Source organism: Camelus bactrianus, chromosome 11, assembly GCF_048773025.1.
Source record: "Camelus bactrianus isolate YW-2024 breed Bactrian camel chromosome 11, ASM4877302v1, whole genome shotgun sequence".
Lineage (NCBI taxonomy): Eukaryota > Metazoa > Chordata > Mammalia > Artiodactyla > Camelidae > Camelus > Camelus bactrianus.
The window spans coordinates 51,778,684-51,795,598 of NC_133549.1; the positions used below are offsets into that span (position 1 = coordinate 51,778,684).

General features: G+C 38.6%; 1 protein-coding gene across 8 annotated transcripts in view; it reads right to left on the reverse strand.

The window, feature by feature from the left end:
- Positions 1-16,431, reverse strand: part of A1CF (APOBEC1 complementation factor) — an 81,056-nt gene extending 64,625 nt beyond the window's left edge. For 6 of the 8 annotated variants that reach the window (XM_074374021.1, XM_074374019.1, XM_074374020.1 and 3 more), the window contains exon 1: positions 16,291-16,431. The gene's annotated coding sequence lies outside the window, so the exon portion shown is untranslated. The remainder of the gene's footprint in view (positions 1-16,290) is intronic. The other 2 variants (XM_074374024.1, XM_074374018.1) reach the window with 2 other exon arrangements.
- Positions 16,432-16,915: the final 484 nt, after the last annotated feature.

Consider the following 16,915-nt stretch of genomic DNA (forward strand, 5'->3'; position numbering starts at 1 on the left):
AGCCAGCATAGTACTCAACAGTGAAAAACTCAAAAGCTTCCCACTAAAGTCTGGGACAAGACAAGGCTGCCCACTATCACCACTTCTATTCAACATAGACTTGGAAGTCCTAGCCACAGCAATCAGGCAAGACAGAGAAATAAAAGGGATCCAAATTGGAAAAGAAGAAGTGGAAGTGTCACTATATGCCGATGACATGATACTATATATAGAAAACCCTAAAAGGTCCACACAAAAACTAATAGAAATAATTGAAGAATTCAGCAAGGTAGCAGGTTACAAGATTAACGTTCAAAAATCAGTTGCATTTCTTTACACTAATGATGAATCAACAGAAAAAGAAAGTGAAGAAACAATCCCCTTTAAAATAGCACCCAAAGTAATAAAATACCTAGGAATAAATCTAACAAAGGAGGTGAAAGACTTATACATGGAAAAGTATAAAACACTGATTAAGGAAATTAAAGAAGATTTAAAAAAATGGAAAGATATCCCATGCTCCTGGATTGGAAGAATCAGTATTGTTAAAATGTTCATACTGCCCAAGGCAATCTACAGATTTAATGCAATCCCTGTCAAATTACCCAGGACATATTTCACAGAACTAGAACAAATCATAATAAAATTTATATGGAATGACAAAAGACCTAGAATTGCCAAAACATTACTGAAGAAAAGGAAAGAGGCTGGAGGAATAACTCTCCCAGACTTCAGACAATACTACAGAGCTACAGTAATCAAAACAGCATGGTATCAGTACAAAAACAGACATATAGACCAATAGAACAGAATAGAGAGCCCAGAAATGAACCCACAAACTTTTGGTCAACTAATCTTCAACAAAGGAGGCAAGAATATACAATGGAATAAAGACAGTCTCTTCAGCAAATGGTGTTGGAAAAACTGGACAGCAGCATGTAAAGCAATGAAGCTAGAACACTCCCTTACACCATACACAAAAATAAACTCAAAATGGATCAAAGACTTAAACATAAGACAAGATACAATAAACCTCCTAGAAGAAAATATAGGCAAAACATTATCTGACATACATCTCAAAAAATGTTCTCCTAGGAAAGTCTACCCAAGCAATAGAAATAAAAGCAAGAATGAACAAATGGGACCTAATGAAACTTATAAGCTTCTGCACAGCAAAGGAAACCATAAGTAAAACAAAAAGGCAACCTACGGAATGGGAGAAAATTTTTGCAAATGAAACTGACAAAGGCTTGATCTCCAGAATATATAAGCAGCTCATACAACTTAACAAGAAAAGAACAAACAATCCAATGGGCAAAAGACCTAAACAAGCAATTCTCCAAGAAGACATACAAATGATCAATAGGCACATGAAAAAATGCTCAATATCACTAATTATCAGAGAAATGCAAATCAAAACTACAATGAGGTATCACCTCACACCAGTCAGAATGGCCATCATTCAAAAGGCCATAAATGACAAATGCTGGAGAGGCTGTGAAGAAAAGGGAACCCTCCTACACTGCTGGTGGGAATGCAGTTTGGTGCAGCCACTGTGGAAAACAGTATGGAGATTCCTCAAACAACTAGGAATAGATTTACCATATGACCCAGGAATCCAGCTCCTGGGCATGTATCCAGAAGGAACCCTACTTCAAAATGACACCTGCACCCCAGTGTTCATAGCAGCACTATTTACAATAGCCAAGACATGGAAACAGCCTAAATGTCCATCAACAGATGACTGGATAAAGAAGAAGTGGTATATGTATACAATGGAATACTATTCAGCCATAAAAACTGACAACGTAACGCCATTTGCAGCAACATGGATGTTCCTGGAGAATGTCATTCTAAGTGAAATAAGCCAAAAAGAGAAAGAAAATACCATATGAGATCGCTCATATGTGGAATCTAAAAAAAAAAAAAAAAAAAAAAAAAACATAAATACAAAACAGAAACAGACTCATAGACATAGAATACAAACTTGTGGTTGCCAGGGAGGTAGGGGGTGGGAAGGGACAGACTGGGATTTCAAAATGTAGAATAGATAAACAAGATTATACTGTATAGGACAGGGAAATATATACAAGATCTATGGTAACTCACAGCAAAAAAAATGTGACAATGAATATGTATATATGTTCATGTATAACTGAAAAATTGTGCTTTACACTAGAATTTGACACAACATTGTAAAATGACTATAACTCAATAAAAAAATGTAAAAAAAATTACAAACATCTGTTATGGCAAAATAAAGTTGAAAAGAAACCCCAGACTGGAAGAAAATGATTGCCTCTTACATAATGTACAGAGAATTAATATCTGTGATATACAAAGAGTACTCTAAAATCAATAATAAAGGCTCATAAATCAGTGGACAAAGAGAAAGGACCTGAAGAGTCAATTCACAGAGAAAAAATAGTTTGTAAATTTATCATTTAAATATGGGCATCATCTTTAGTGATCAGAAAAGACAAAACAGAACCAAGATACCTTGGTTTTGCCCATTCTGTGGCAAAATTTGAAAAGATTTCAAATAATATGAATTATAAATATAGCTAACATTATTGACTATGTTCTAAAAACTTAAAATATAATTCATTTAATCCTCATAAACACTCAATTGGTTAGGTATTACATTCCTGTGATATAGATAATAAGCCAATATTAGGGAGGTTAATGTGCCCAAAATTAGTCAGGTAGTAAGTGGCAGAACCATGATTTGCATCTAGGTAGCTTGGGGCCAGAGTCTGTGCTCATAAATACTAAATTTGACTTCTCTTCACTTCTACTTAATAAAGTTATAAAGTAATAGTCAGGGAGAGAAGGGAGATTCTAATTTCTACCTAGCTTCCCTGAAAGTGTGAGGAACACCTGATATCGTGAGGAAACTGATGAAGGTGATGCTGTGAGTCTATGTTCCCTTCCATAGGGACAGATGTTCTTGGTCATTTAAAGCACTATGGTAATTTAGCCTCTTCACTTGAATGAAAATGTGCTCTTGTAATAAGACTTTTGAGTAGTGCCGTGGGTGGACTGTCTGATGGACACATCCAGGATCTGATCTCTTTAGGATACAGTCCAAAATGGACACATACATCACTCTTTGTCAGAGTGTAGGGTCATCATAGGAGACCAAGTGATGTATCATTTGACAGGATCTGACTGAATTTCACACTGATTTCTATTCCTATGTTTAAATTAAAGTGTTAGTTCCTTCTTCCCATTGATCTTTAGCTCCTCTGGGTTTTAGATGGCCGGAGAGGAAGAAGTCAGCCATGGATTAAATATCTGACAGAGTGGTGCAGTGGTGGGTAACCAAAGCCACAGGTACTTCTCATGGGCACCAAACACAACTCTTTTGGGAGCAGGGTCTTCTCTCTCTCCTTCTACCTCCACTTTCAAATGTCCATATAAATTTTTTTTTTTTCCCTTCTCGGGTCTGTTACTCTCTCTCATTCTTTAATCCTGTACTTTGTTCTCTCTCTTGCTCCCTTGGTGACTGCCCTGGCTAAAGAAGTTGCTAATTCCATCTAGAAGGTATTCATATGTTTAAGACAAGTTACTAACAGTTGTAGAGAAGCAGTGCTGACAGACACACTTGCTAAAGAAATGGGTATTTTTGCAAAGATGTGTAGGACCAGCTGATCCTTTGATTACTGTTTGTTGATGTTTAATCGATTTCCCATCCTACTTGGAGTCATTCCAAGTCCTAAATAGAGTAACTTAAAATAGAAAAACCTAAGATGCTGGGGAAATTGCATCGCAGTAAAAATATCTATAGAGAAAAATAAAATTATACCAGAGAAAAAATACTATTGGAGCTACCAACTTAGAATTTATTGGAGAAGAACAACAAACAGATGTACAATAGACAAATGATTGTATTGCAATTTTTTACATCTCTTTGTGTGTATAGATGTATGTATATATACACACATCTGGACTAATCAGGGCAAGCAGGGGGTGAGGAGGCATGACTTCCCAACTTTTTTAAAAAAATAATTTAAAATCAGGGATCACACACAATCTCTTTTGAAAATAAAAAGTTACCTAAACTCTTGGGAAAGTTAAGCACAGTCATCTGGCCCACAGATCATCATTATTGCAAAACAGTCCTGACATCTGGAAATCCTTCTTTTTTTGTTTGAGGAAAAAGTAATTTCAAGTAGTCAGAAATTTTTATTTTCATTTAAAAGTCTGTTTAAAATTGCATAATTTATGGTCCAGTAGAAACACCTCCTGCTTTAGCATATTCTCATTAAGTGGACATTATAGAGGTACATTTTATCTGCTTCAAAAGACATTTCACCATTTATTTGCTTCAAATGCCCTTTAAATATCAACAAAGAGCCTTTAAATCCCTGGAATTTAGCTTGAAACTATAAATCACACAAGGAAAGACAGGAGAAGAAGCATTGACCTATGCATGTCTTATCAAGGTAGGGCTGAGATTTAACTGCAAGTGTTCCTAAATTTTAGCAGGAACTATGGAGAAAAAACAGACTCCCTACCTGGCCTCACGTTATAATCACCTGTACTTGGGCATCACCCTTGCCACCCCCTGAGGGATTCTGATTCAACTGGTCTGGAGTGGAGCCCAGGAAATACTATGGTTTAAAGCCTCCTCAGGTGATAATACGCAGCCAAGTTTAGAACTGCTGAATTAAGCTCTGGTCTATACATGTTAAATGTCAAACAAAATGAAACATGGAGAGTAATTGAATTCATTCCACCTGCCAAATAGTTGGGATGGATAAAAGAATTACTAAAAAGAAGACAAAATTCTATAAAAGAAAGGCAGAGGCTAGATTACAGGAGAAAGTGAATAATCCAGAATCTTCTCGACTAATTGCCCTGCTACGTTTTCATCACTTTTAATAAGTAAATGTTTTCATAATTGCCAGTATTTAGGGATAATGTCCATGAAATACCAAAAAGTAACATTTTCCCTAGATTCTGGTGTAAGTGATTTGTATTCAACTCCGTTTCCATGAGGACCAATAAATAAGGTATTCATATTACCACTGTGTGGGTAAAACAATTACTTGTCATGGTTCTATGTATGGAGGGGAAGTAAAAGCTATGAGGCAGAGAAAGGATAAAGAGTAGAAAGTAAGGATAGATTTTAGAAGAGAGAGGAGCAGGTGTAGGAAGTAGTTGAGTCAAGTTAACAGTGAAGCAGCTCGTAGATCTATGAATCCCCTGCTGCTGAAGTCTTTACAGCCTCTTTATCCAGAACAGCCTCGGGTGAGGCTCCTCATGAAGTCTGGATCTTGACTCTATTCCTGCTTTCCGTACGTATGTATCCCTACTTGTTGCTTTCCTTCCTCCTACCTCCATCCTCCACCTCGTCTTCCATGACTAGACCTAACCTGAGTTTAGCCAAAGTGTGGAATGAAACTTCCCTGCGTTCTACCTCTAAGCACTGCCTCTCTGTTCTGCACACCACTGCTAGATCCTCTCCCCAAAATGTCCATTGTAATATTCTTCTGCTCAAAAACCTTCACTGGTCTCATCATTAACTATAAAGAAGCAGTCCAGCCCCTTAGCCTGACATCCAGAATCTGCCGTGATCTGGTCCTAACTCTAATTTCATGACTCAGTCTCAGTGCAGATTTAGAGCTGTTCTGTGCTCGAGCCCATCAGGTCTCCCAGACACACCAGTTGCTTCTTTTCTTATTTCTTAGGTCCCTTTGTTCTTACTTCCAATTTGCCATGTGTCTAGAGTCCTCATCCTTATTTTCACACTTTCCTTGGCTGAAGTGAATTTATGCCTGTGCCATCAGGTTGTGTGTGGTTGCGTATATGCAGGATTGCACAAGCACACGTGTGACCATGAATGTGTATATATACCCAGAAGTGAATAAACTCCTGGTGGCCAGTATTGACAGCACAACATCACACAGGAGACCTCACTATACAGCTCTTTCCTTTTGTTGTTGACTCTGACACCACCACTCCCTTGCAAATCCAGCCTCTGCTCAACTTGGATAAGAATATCAGAAACTGAAGTCCTTGTAAGTGACTTGTACGTGACAACACTGAAGATTGAGAGATGAATAACAAATAGTTTTTTAATCCGAAAAAGATTTTGGAAAATTTTAACAGCAGGTGGAAACTGCATATGTTAAAGCAGGGAGTGGCTAATGGGGAGGAAATGGAGAGCCTTAAGGTCAGACAACATGAGTAGTGTTCTAATTCCTTAAGTTATATTGTGATGGTTCATTTTATGAGTCAACTTGACTGGGCCACAGGGTGCCCAGACATGTGGCCAAACATTATTCTGTGTGTGTCAACCAGGATGTCTCTGGATGAGACAGTGTTTGAATTGGTAGACTATGTGAGGTGGATTGCCCTCCCTGATGTGGGTGGGGCTCACCTAATCAGTTGAAGACTTGAATAGCCTGACAAGGCTAAGTAAGCAGGAACTCTGCCTGCCTGAGTACTTCCTTAAGTTGGGACATCAGTCTTTTCTTGCCTTCAGAGTTAAATTGAAACATTTGCTTTTCTTGGGTCTTGAGCCTGCCAGCTTTCAGACAAGAATTACACGTTAGCTCTCCTGGGCCTCAAGCTTGCCCACTCTAGATCTTGGGGCTCCTCAGCCTCTATAATCAGGTAGGCCAATTCCTTATAATAAACCTTTGTTTAATCTACTGATAGAAAAATAGATTTATATGCATCTTATAGATATTAGAACAACGACAACACTAAAACCATTTATGCATATGTATTAGCCAACTGGAATTCCAATTGAAATATTTCTTCTTTTCTGGAGAACCCTGGCTGATACATATACATAAGTGGTTTTGGTGTTGTCATTGCTCCAGGGCGTGTAAGGTCAGGGTAAAGATGGATGTTGTGTTACCTTCACTCAGTAATAATAACCCAGCTCTGCCCACATGCCTGACTTCCTTAAAGATCCCTGGCAAGGAGAAGGGGCAGAGTTCAGAAATTCTAGAATCACACAGCCTAGCAGGAAGAGCAGAATTTCTTTGCATGTGTGTTTAATTTCTAAGTTGACTTACAAATCAGTAAAGTGATAATCACAACACAATATCTTTCAGCTTAAAAGCAGATGTTTGTTTAGTAATCCTGGGGCCAATTATTTGTGTGGCAGATTAAGAGACCTGATGAGCTGTGGGTGCTGTACTTCATTTGTTCTCTGTCTGTTGTTACCATGTCTGTTTTTATTCTTGCTGAGATTGTCCTTTTGAACTTAGTTGCCATATCTGGTTTCTTCAGACCAATCTGGAAAAATTAAGTTGAAAACTCAATTCTCACCAAGGCTGCCAATCACTGACACTGACTAATGGAATACGTTCGATCCTGGAGTGAAACATACAAAATCCAGGTATCTAAAGCTCTGTATTACAGTGGCCCTGAGGCAATCTGACATTTGTAATAAAAGACAGCCTTATGTTTCCCTTAAAAACACAGATTATATTGATTCTGATCTTGTACTAACTTAACCTGCGTTGGCATAAACTGCTGTTATTAAATGCTTGCCTCCTTATTTCTAGTCAGCCACTGAGTTCTGATACTTTGCTTCTTTTGAATTCCTACTGCCATTAATTATATATATGCCATCGTTTAATACCTAGATCATTGTAATTCAGCCTCTGGTCTTTTCTAACTCTAATACTATATTCATAACACTGGTTGATTTTCTTCATTATCCATTTTATATTACTCTTCTATTAAATTAAGTTCAGTGCCCTTTTATAGCCATATCAATGAATGTCAATTTTTCTATTTTATTATCTATCAAATTTCTCCAGTGTTGTACTCTGTAATTTCCAGTGTATACCTTCCCTCTACTCAGGGATGGCTAGGAGTTAGGAGAAGAAGAGAGCAGAAAGCGTCTCTAGGGGACAGAGGTACAAACGAAAACAGTATGGATGGCTGAGAAATTGAATGTGGCTAGAATGTTGAATGCAAGTTGGGAGGGGGTTTCTCGAGGGAGGGAGGGAGAGTGACAGCAGAGAAGAATGGTAAGGTGGGCAAGAATTAAGCTGATATTGGCATGATCGAGCGTTCTCATTGTATTATGAAGTCACTGGAATCAGCATGGAAAAATTCTAACAGGACCCTGTGTACTTGGGAAAGATGAATCCTTGAGTTTTGTTGAGAATAGTTTAAAGGTGGAAAGACTAGTTGAGAGATGGATGAGAAAAAAAAAAAGGAGAGCAGAAGTATAATTGATTAAGGAATGTAGGATGAAAAGAGGAAGGGCCATGAACTCCCCAAGGATATGCACTCAGCTTCTTAGCTCCAGCCCTGAGCACTGGACCTGGTGCTTAGTGGACATTTAATACATATTTGCTGAACAGAATGGAAATTTTATGTAGCCCCTCTGACTACTCCAGACTTTATATTCTTTTTCCTAACTTTCTAGTTTCACCACGTGATATTAGAAGACACCACATTTCGCCCTGTGTTGTTCATTATCGATTCCCAAGTATAAGCGTGTCATGGTAGAAAAACCGTGGGATTATGAATTCAGACTTAGGTTCAATTGTCAAGTTCCACCCCTTAATAACTTTGCAGATTTGGGTCAGGTTATTTAACCAGGTCCCAGTTGCTTCTTTTCAAAATTGGGGATGATGATGCCTGCCTCATCAGGTTGTTATAGTGATTCTAAGTGGTTGGATGAGTACACAGCACAGAACTTGGTATATGACACTCACTAATGTTTTTCTTTATCTCTTCTACTTCTTCCCCATCTCTCCCCAGTTAGGTGGCTGTGTTATTCAACAAATAGCATTGTGCATCTGTTATGTGCATAACACTGTGTTAGGTCTGGGAATTGAAAACTAAATAGGATAATTTTCTTGCTTTCAGGAACTCCCTAATTTAGTATGGTAAATAATACTCATTTCTAGCAAAGTAAGAGACCTTAGCGAAGGGGGGGATTAATTATCCTGGGACTGCTGTGGGAGCTCTGGAGAACCTTTCATGGGTTCCTTGATTTTAAGGACCTATGTACAAAGAAATATTGTATCAAACACAGCATCTGGAATAATGCTGAACTCAAACAAGGGCCCAATAAATCACTTCCCAATGGGTAAATTAACATAATAATCCCACAATAATCTTTCATCTAGCCATTTTCCTTAAAATGGACGCTAATGCCAATCCTTTCCATGGCATTCCTGATGCTCCACTGTGCCCCCATAAATAATTTTCTCTTTGGGGTCTGTTGCCATTCCTGTGCAGAGGTCTGATTTGGGGGCAGTTTATATTAGCTCATAACTACTTCTTTTATCATACTTGTAACCATACTACCCTTCAACAATCCGCATCTTTACAAGTGGCTTTGAGTACTTCAGTGGGTTTTTTGGTTGTTGTTGTAACTATGAAAATATCAGAGGCAGAGAGGGTTTGCTCTCTGGTCTGAAGAGCCACTCTGCTTCCCTTACTAATTACCCAGCTTCCTTCAAATCATGCCATATCGACTTAATTAGGAGGCCCTGCCTGTGATAGAGAAGAACATCTCTGTCTTGGAAAAAATTGCAGCAGAATCAGGGAGAAGTTGTTCCCAATTTGCACTGCAAGCCAGTCATGGGGATAGTTGATTTCTAAGCCACTGATTTCTTGGCTAAGAAACACTTTCTACATGTTGACCTCAGGGCCTCTCTCTCCTAACCATTTTCTTCTAGTAAAGCATTGTGCAATCAGCACAGAGATGAGATGAGATGAGAATTACAGCTGCAATAGCTGAGGCTTATGCACACTTCCTTAATATTATTCTAAGACCTTCATGTGTAATTTCTGATCTAGTCCTCCAAACAACCTTGACTTTACAGCAGAGGAAACAGGTACAAAGAAGTTAACTTACTGAAGGTCCATAGCTAGTGAGTGGTGGAGCCAGGTCCAGGTATTCTGGGTCCAGAACCTTCTGTTTTAACATTATTATCGCCTCCCCCTTTGCCAGGCCAGCACAATGAATCATCTTTGTTTCACTGGGATTTTGGGAATCCTTTGAAATCATGAGTTATTATTATTGGGAGTAATAAACTGAATTACTATTCGAGGAAATATTTGGCTTTATGGCTTATTTTGAAAGGCAAATAAAAAATAAGAGTTTCTAGACCTTAGACTAAGTTTTCCCCTTATCTTTACTATCCTATGGGACCATACAATGGCATTCCCTGATTGATTCCAATTACGCTAAATGCATTCATGTTAAATAACTTATAAAATGAGGGAGAGACATGGAGGGATTGGTATCTGGTAAGTGTGGTGTTCAAATGACTTTAATAATAAATCAAAATTATTTAATAAGTAAATTCTTCCTCAAAGATCCGACAAACACCTTCCATTCAAGTGCCTTTTGTTGTCCTCTGATTGCCCATGACACCTCACCCCAGGCCATCTCTCCTCTGCAGCTTCTCTTCCCCACCATCAAAACTTAGCTGGCCCTAAGTACCATTTCACAAGGCTTTACCAGGCTAGTTAATATGCGAGGGGATTTTAGGCTCCCTTGTGTTCCTGAACATTACAACCTTGTTGTATCCCAACTAATTTGTATTTTAAAAAGGGACTTCTGGAAACATACTCTTTTTGATCCAAAATGAGTAACTCTATGGAGGCTGATGGAGATGCTATTTGGGTGCATCTGGGTCTCAATTTAAAGCTCCAAATTAGGTCAGTTTAAATATGGGATTCCCTCAGCATTCATAGACCCAGCAACCCAGTTATTCTTTCCCAGGGGAGAAGGGTGTGTCCTCCAGGTGGGAGGGGCTGTGTCCTTTTCAGATACTGACAGAATTTGGGGGTAAGGCAGCTGAGTCACTCAGGACGATTACTTGGTGTTTTCAGAAATGCTTCCCCCGAGTCCCTGGCACCTGTGTCTGCATGTATATCCTCTGTAATCTGGCCTGGCAGGCTCTCAGTTACAAGATGAGTCTCCTTGAGCTGAGCCTCTGGCTGTCTGAGTCTGTGAATGGGACTCCGCATGAGGGGATATTCCTCTTCGCCTTCGAGGTCCTATTAACCTGCCCCCCCCAGAGCTTGTGTAGAGAATCAGGCTGAATTAGAGATGCTGCACAGTGGGAGGTGGTAGAGCGCGAAGGGCCTGGCTGAGACTCCCTGTGGGTTCTTGCCCTAACAAAGTGTCTTTTATCCTTGGGAACCTCATTGAGCTCTTCTCTGTCAAATAAAGGACCTCAAAGTTTCCTTCTAATGCCAAGGCTCAATGCTTCTCAGTCTTCCGTTTATGCTGTTTGCAGGGTGCTGTGTTCCTGTCTGCTGGAGGTCACTCCTGTTTCTGCTGCTTATTAGCTGTGTGATCTTGGACGAGTTTTCCCACGTCCCTGAGACATCACCTCTTTACTGGAAAACTGATACTGCACTAGTGCCTTTTCCGTAGGATTAAATGAGTTAATCTATGTGCCTGGCATATGGCAGGAGCTATATAAGGCTGTAAGAGCTATTGTTCATTTCATTGTTATCGTCAGCGTACAGTGTCCGTCAGTTGCCAGTGAATGCCTGAACTGTGAGGCACTGTTAGGAGTCTTCAGGAAAGAGGATTGGAAAGAGAGGGTTCCTGAGGCAGGCATTCGTACATGCCAACACAGTTTTCCCCTCCATAATATCAGACGTTTTTATTTCTGACTTTCACTGCAAGTTATCAGAGGTTTTAGGGTAATAAGCCAATTTACTTCAAGCAGAAGGCCCCAGCTGAGCACTGGTTGTGTTTACAAACCTAACAGAAGAACTGGATGGAAGGATACTAAAGATGAACTGATAGAAATGAAAATCAGTAGCACTTACACATCATACCCTGCCCGTGCACTGCCAGTCCTTTAGGACACGCTGTATCTCCTCTTCTTTCACTGTGTTAGTTACAGCATCTGCACTGGTTTAAATCTTTTTAGGGTTGTTTTCCTCTGGGACCTGCATGGGGCTAGTTTTCGTCTCACTTTCCGTGTGGATCCTTAGGTCCTCTCTTCACACTTTCATCAAACCTCTTAATTAATTCATCAACAGATCAGGTAATGTCCCGCACAGTCTTTGAAGGCTCCCTCTGCAGTCTGCACTATTGCTACACAAAAGAGCTAGGCTTATAAACTCTAGGTGGGAGCATCTTTCAATTAACTAGCTTTGAACAATTGGAATGATAAATAATGACAGTTACCTTGAAGAATACCTGAAGTATTACCCTAGGCATACTCAATTGACTAAGAAGAAATTTAGCTTTAAAAAAAAATCTAAATTCTTCTGTGTAAAACGCTTGGTAAACGAGAATATTCTATAGACATAAGGTATCATCATAGTTAATTCTACTGTGTAAATCTAGTGGTCTTAAGTCAATTGGGCATCCCAAAACAGTGGTCATTTTTTAACTACTAGGGAAAGAGAAGACATCACTATGTCACTGAAGTTAGTTAATATGCGAGGGGATTTTAGGCTCCCTTGTGTTCCTGAACATTCCAACCTCATTGTATCCCAACTAATTTGTATTTTAAAAAGGAACTTCTGGAAACATACTCTTTTTGATCCAAAATGAATAACTCTATGGAGGCTGATGGAGCTGCTATTTGGGTGCATCTGGGTCTCAATTTAAAGCTCCAAATTAGGTCATTTTACAGAATTGCAAACCAATTTGCTCACTTACTCATTCTCTCTGGCCAAACTGTCATGTGCTAATTCTCTTTAGTCATATTATTGACTGGGGAAGAATGGTACATAACATAACCTTGCAAACTAGAGGGAGTTACCTTAGTAATAATAATAATAATAACAATTATTATTATTAATTATTATTTCGCTTTTAATATTAGCAGGGACTGAGCCCTGTTGGAATAAGCAAATCTGCAAAATGTTTTCCATGTGATCATTAATAACTACGTATATAAAATTCCACATACATATCTGAATAAGGAAAGTACAAACTTAGTTTATGTATCTTTACAAGAAAATCCAATTAGAGAGCTAAGGATACCACTATATTTTAGTTAAGACACCCAATTTTACAAAGGGAAATCTTTTAATTTTTGGTTTGGCTTAATCAAAAATATCCATCATAAACTTTTTACTTATTAAATTAAAAATTCTGAATAGTTTTTAAAGCTGATAACCTAGTTGGACTAGGTTTGATGAAATAAAATGATAAACTAGCTTTTCTGAGCCAATCAGCAGTAAATATTTGTCTCTTACCGCCTGGATCTTACATTACCAGGCCGAGGAGCAGATGGGGTTTAGATTGCTAATACAGAATGTCGCCGCAGAAGTGCTGCTCCATTTCCAGATGCTTTCCCTGGGGGGAGTTTGGGGTTAGAACTGCACTTTAGAGGAGCCTAGTTACTGTTTCCATGAGTAAGATAAAATGGTGTTTATCCTCCGTGGATCAATACTGTTTTGTTTGAACTTATTGAGTCATTTGGAGACACATAAGGTAACGACAACCATTGTGCAATAGTACCCGACGTCCTACCCAGCTTCCTGAGGGGTGACAATATTTTAAAAGATAGTTATTGAAACAGACTTTTAACAACAACTGGCCGTGTGATGAAATGAACAACACACTGTGGCGGCCATCCTGTGGGTTTCAGTGAAAAGGGCCTGGGGTTTTTAACTAAGCTTTCTTGAGCAACATTCTCTAACATAAAAATAATCTACTCTGCTTTTTTGTAGAGTTAAAGAAAATTATAAGTTCTCTTATTTTCTGAATAAATGGGATAGAGTTTCTATTTGTGACTAATCAAACCTTCGTTGTTTATGTACAGTTTTTGATTTAAGTGATACTAGCGTTGTTTTGACAGAGACGAGCTAATGGGTAAGTTTGGAAAGTTTTAGGAAGCTTTCCTGGAGGATTTTACAAATAGAGAAGTGGAAAGGGAAGGGAATTTTGCTGAATTCCTTATGTGTGCCCGGGACTGTGCTTAACTCCTTTGCTTTATTATCTCATTTCATCTTTACTAAATTCTGCAGGACAGATTTTACCCCCGTTTTACATTTGAAGAATCTGAGATTCAGGGAAGTTGAGTATCATGCCCAAGGTCACAAACTGAGGGAGTTTTGGAACAAACATTCCAGCCCAGCTCTGTCAGGAGAAAAGTCCAGAGTTCTGTCTATGATTAATTTAGAAAGTCTCTAGTAAGTTAGGCATGGTCCTGTTTGATGGAAGATAGACTATGAGGTCCCATAGAGGTTTCCGGTTGTGATGATTTCAATAGTGATGATTTCCATCAATTCTGGTTGTTATGAATGCTGGACTTGGACTCTAAAAGTGATTTGTTGGATCTTAATCTGTGTTCTGAGGACGCCCATTTCTGAGAGACATTAATAGATGTTACCAAAAGATGTTATGTTATAAATGAAGGAAAGAAAACATTGCCTACTCTTCTGCATATTTACGGTGAATGAACACATTTTCACATGGAGTAAATCTCCAGCGTGAGAACAGTCTGAGGGTTATATGCTTAGGCTCTGGAGTCAGACCACCTGCCTGGGAAAGCTGGTCCTGCCCCTTCCTAACTGGGTAATGTTCAGCCTGTTGGGCAACTCATTTGTGTTTCTATTTTCTTGTTTTGTAAAATGTTGTAATAGTACCTACCTTACATGGCTGGTCTAAGAATAACATGAGATAAATGCATGGAGAGTACATTTGGCAGTATGCTTAATAAGTGTCTGTTACTGTTACTATTAATGAAAATGCTCATGTAGTAACAAGAGCTGCTTTAACTTGTCTAATCACCATTTCCTCAACTTCCTTGACACTGGAGTCACTTTATTGAGCCACATATATTAAAGTCCACTGAATACAGTGTAGGAAATCTTGTATTTGAAATGACCAAACCAACTTGGTTTTAGCCCAGTTGGAAATGATAACTAAATATTCACTTTTTTCATATCCATTATGTCATTTTATGTTTGCCCATAACAACTAATTTCTTTTCCTGACAGTTATCTTTCCCCTTCCCTTACACTTGATAAATAATAAATTGAAACAGTAAAATATGAGAAGTGTATCACATGGGAAGTTTCGATATTGTTCCCCATAATATGGCCCTTCAAAAATGAACCTGTAAGTCATTTGTTTATTACCTGTATTTAGCAGGGGAAGGCCTCAGCACTTTGACAAGTAAGTGATTTCACTTCTATTTTCAGACCTATTGTGTGCATCTCAGCACATATTATAAAGAATGTTTCAGAACAGGCCGGCACATCTTTGATGGTCCTAAATTACAACTAGAGTTAGGTTTGCCCATGCACGTTTTGCAAAACACTAATCCTGCAGAATACACAAATAATGCTGCATTCATCACCTTTTTGGAGACACACAAAACACATCTGAAACATCCTATAATAAAGAAGCTTCTTTGACCTGGAACTCATTCTCCTTGGAACTTACTTTGGTAATTGTAGAAGAGAAGTATTTCTATCAGAGAATTTAAGAGGATTCTGGAAAGAATGGGATATTCCTGGTAATTGCCCTGATTGATTTCTTATTTTAGATGAAATACCATCATTTTCTGATTGTGTATTTTCTTTTTAGAGTGAACAAAATGATGGTGTGGAGTATACCCACTGCAGCACAGTTGCCCAGACCATCCTGAAAGGAAAATATCTAATAATTAGCCAGCCATCTCAGGGTTGAGATTTAGTAAACTCAAAGCCAATCATTTTCCATGACTGTTTCTGTTTTGGGTTTTTTTTCCCTAGAATGACAAGTAAATAGATTATGGCATTCCTTTGGTTAGTATAGTAATGGCAGAAGAAACAGCAAGAATTCAGCAAGGTGGTTTTTGTTTCTTGTTTTGTTTTTGGGTTTTGGTGGTGGTGCAGGATAAAGGAGGAGAGGGAAGGAGATGATTGAATAGATGAAGTCTAAAGTATAGAAGAAATGATGACCCATTCAGAGAATTCAGAGTCTGCCAGTGATGTTAATACTTTTGCTAATTACACTTTTATGTTTCCCGGATCCTAGGAGCAGGCAGGCAGGCAGGCAGGCAGGCAGGCAACCACAACTCTCCCTGCTGTCTGGCTGTTGCTAAATACACTCTCAGAAGTATTAGCCCTTGAACGCCAAATGGTAAATCTACATATTTAAGCCCCAGAAATTGATTAAATCAAACAGCAAACAATGGCTGCTATCGCATTTTGAGTTTATATGATCATTCTAACGTTTTCTTTTGTTTTCGGGTTGCTTCGTTAGTATGAAAACAAACTAGAAAAATCCCTGAATTCAGCTCTATGGTAGAAGAGGGTAACAGCTTTTTTCATTGCATTCCCACTGATCCACACTGCACTGTTCCACAGAGTTGAAATAGAAAAAGCAAAACACATGGACCATACCTGAGTGATTTCAGAGATCCCCACCCGGAAAAGGTTTCCTTGATTATGGCGAATTCAGCGTGTCACTCGGGTTATGCTCTAATCATCATATCAAACTCCAAAGGTTCAGTGGCTTTAGGTTTGGTTTACAATTCCTGGGAGTTAAACTTTAACTCACCCTGTCTCTTGCATCCATGTAGCCCTTTGACCAGATAATTGGGTCACTACAACCCAAGCAGAATCTACAAAATTACTCTTGTCATTTGTTTACAATATTAAAATGAATTTTGCATTAAAAGTCATTGATGTGAATATTCTTTTGATGCTCTTTTAAGTGACATATTTAAAAAGTAGGACTCCCTGCCATGTGGGTAACTAAGCTTTTCTTTATGTTAGCTCCCTTGTTTTCTGCTATTCCAAAATGATTTTAAGTCTAAGGTAATTTAGGAGAATGTTTTTCTTTTTCCTTTTTTCCACACTTCTTATATCACTCTATTTCATGGAGTAGAGTGTGGAGTTTTAGGTCAAGTATGTAGATAGATGCTGGCTTTGAAAAATAAAACACACAAAGCATTTATATAACCAAACAAATAGGGTCAGATCAGGTTGGGGAAAGCAGGCTTCTTTTTATACAAGCTGCTCATTC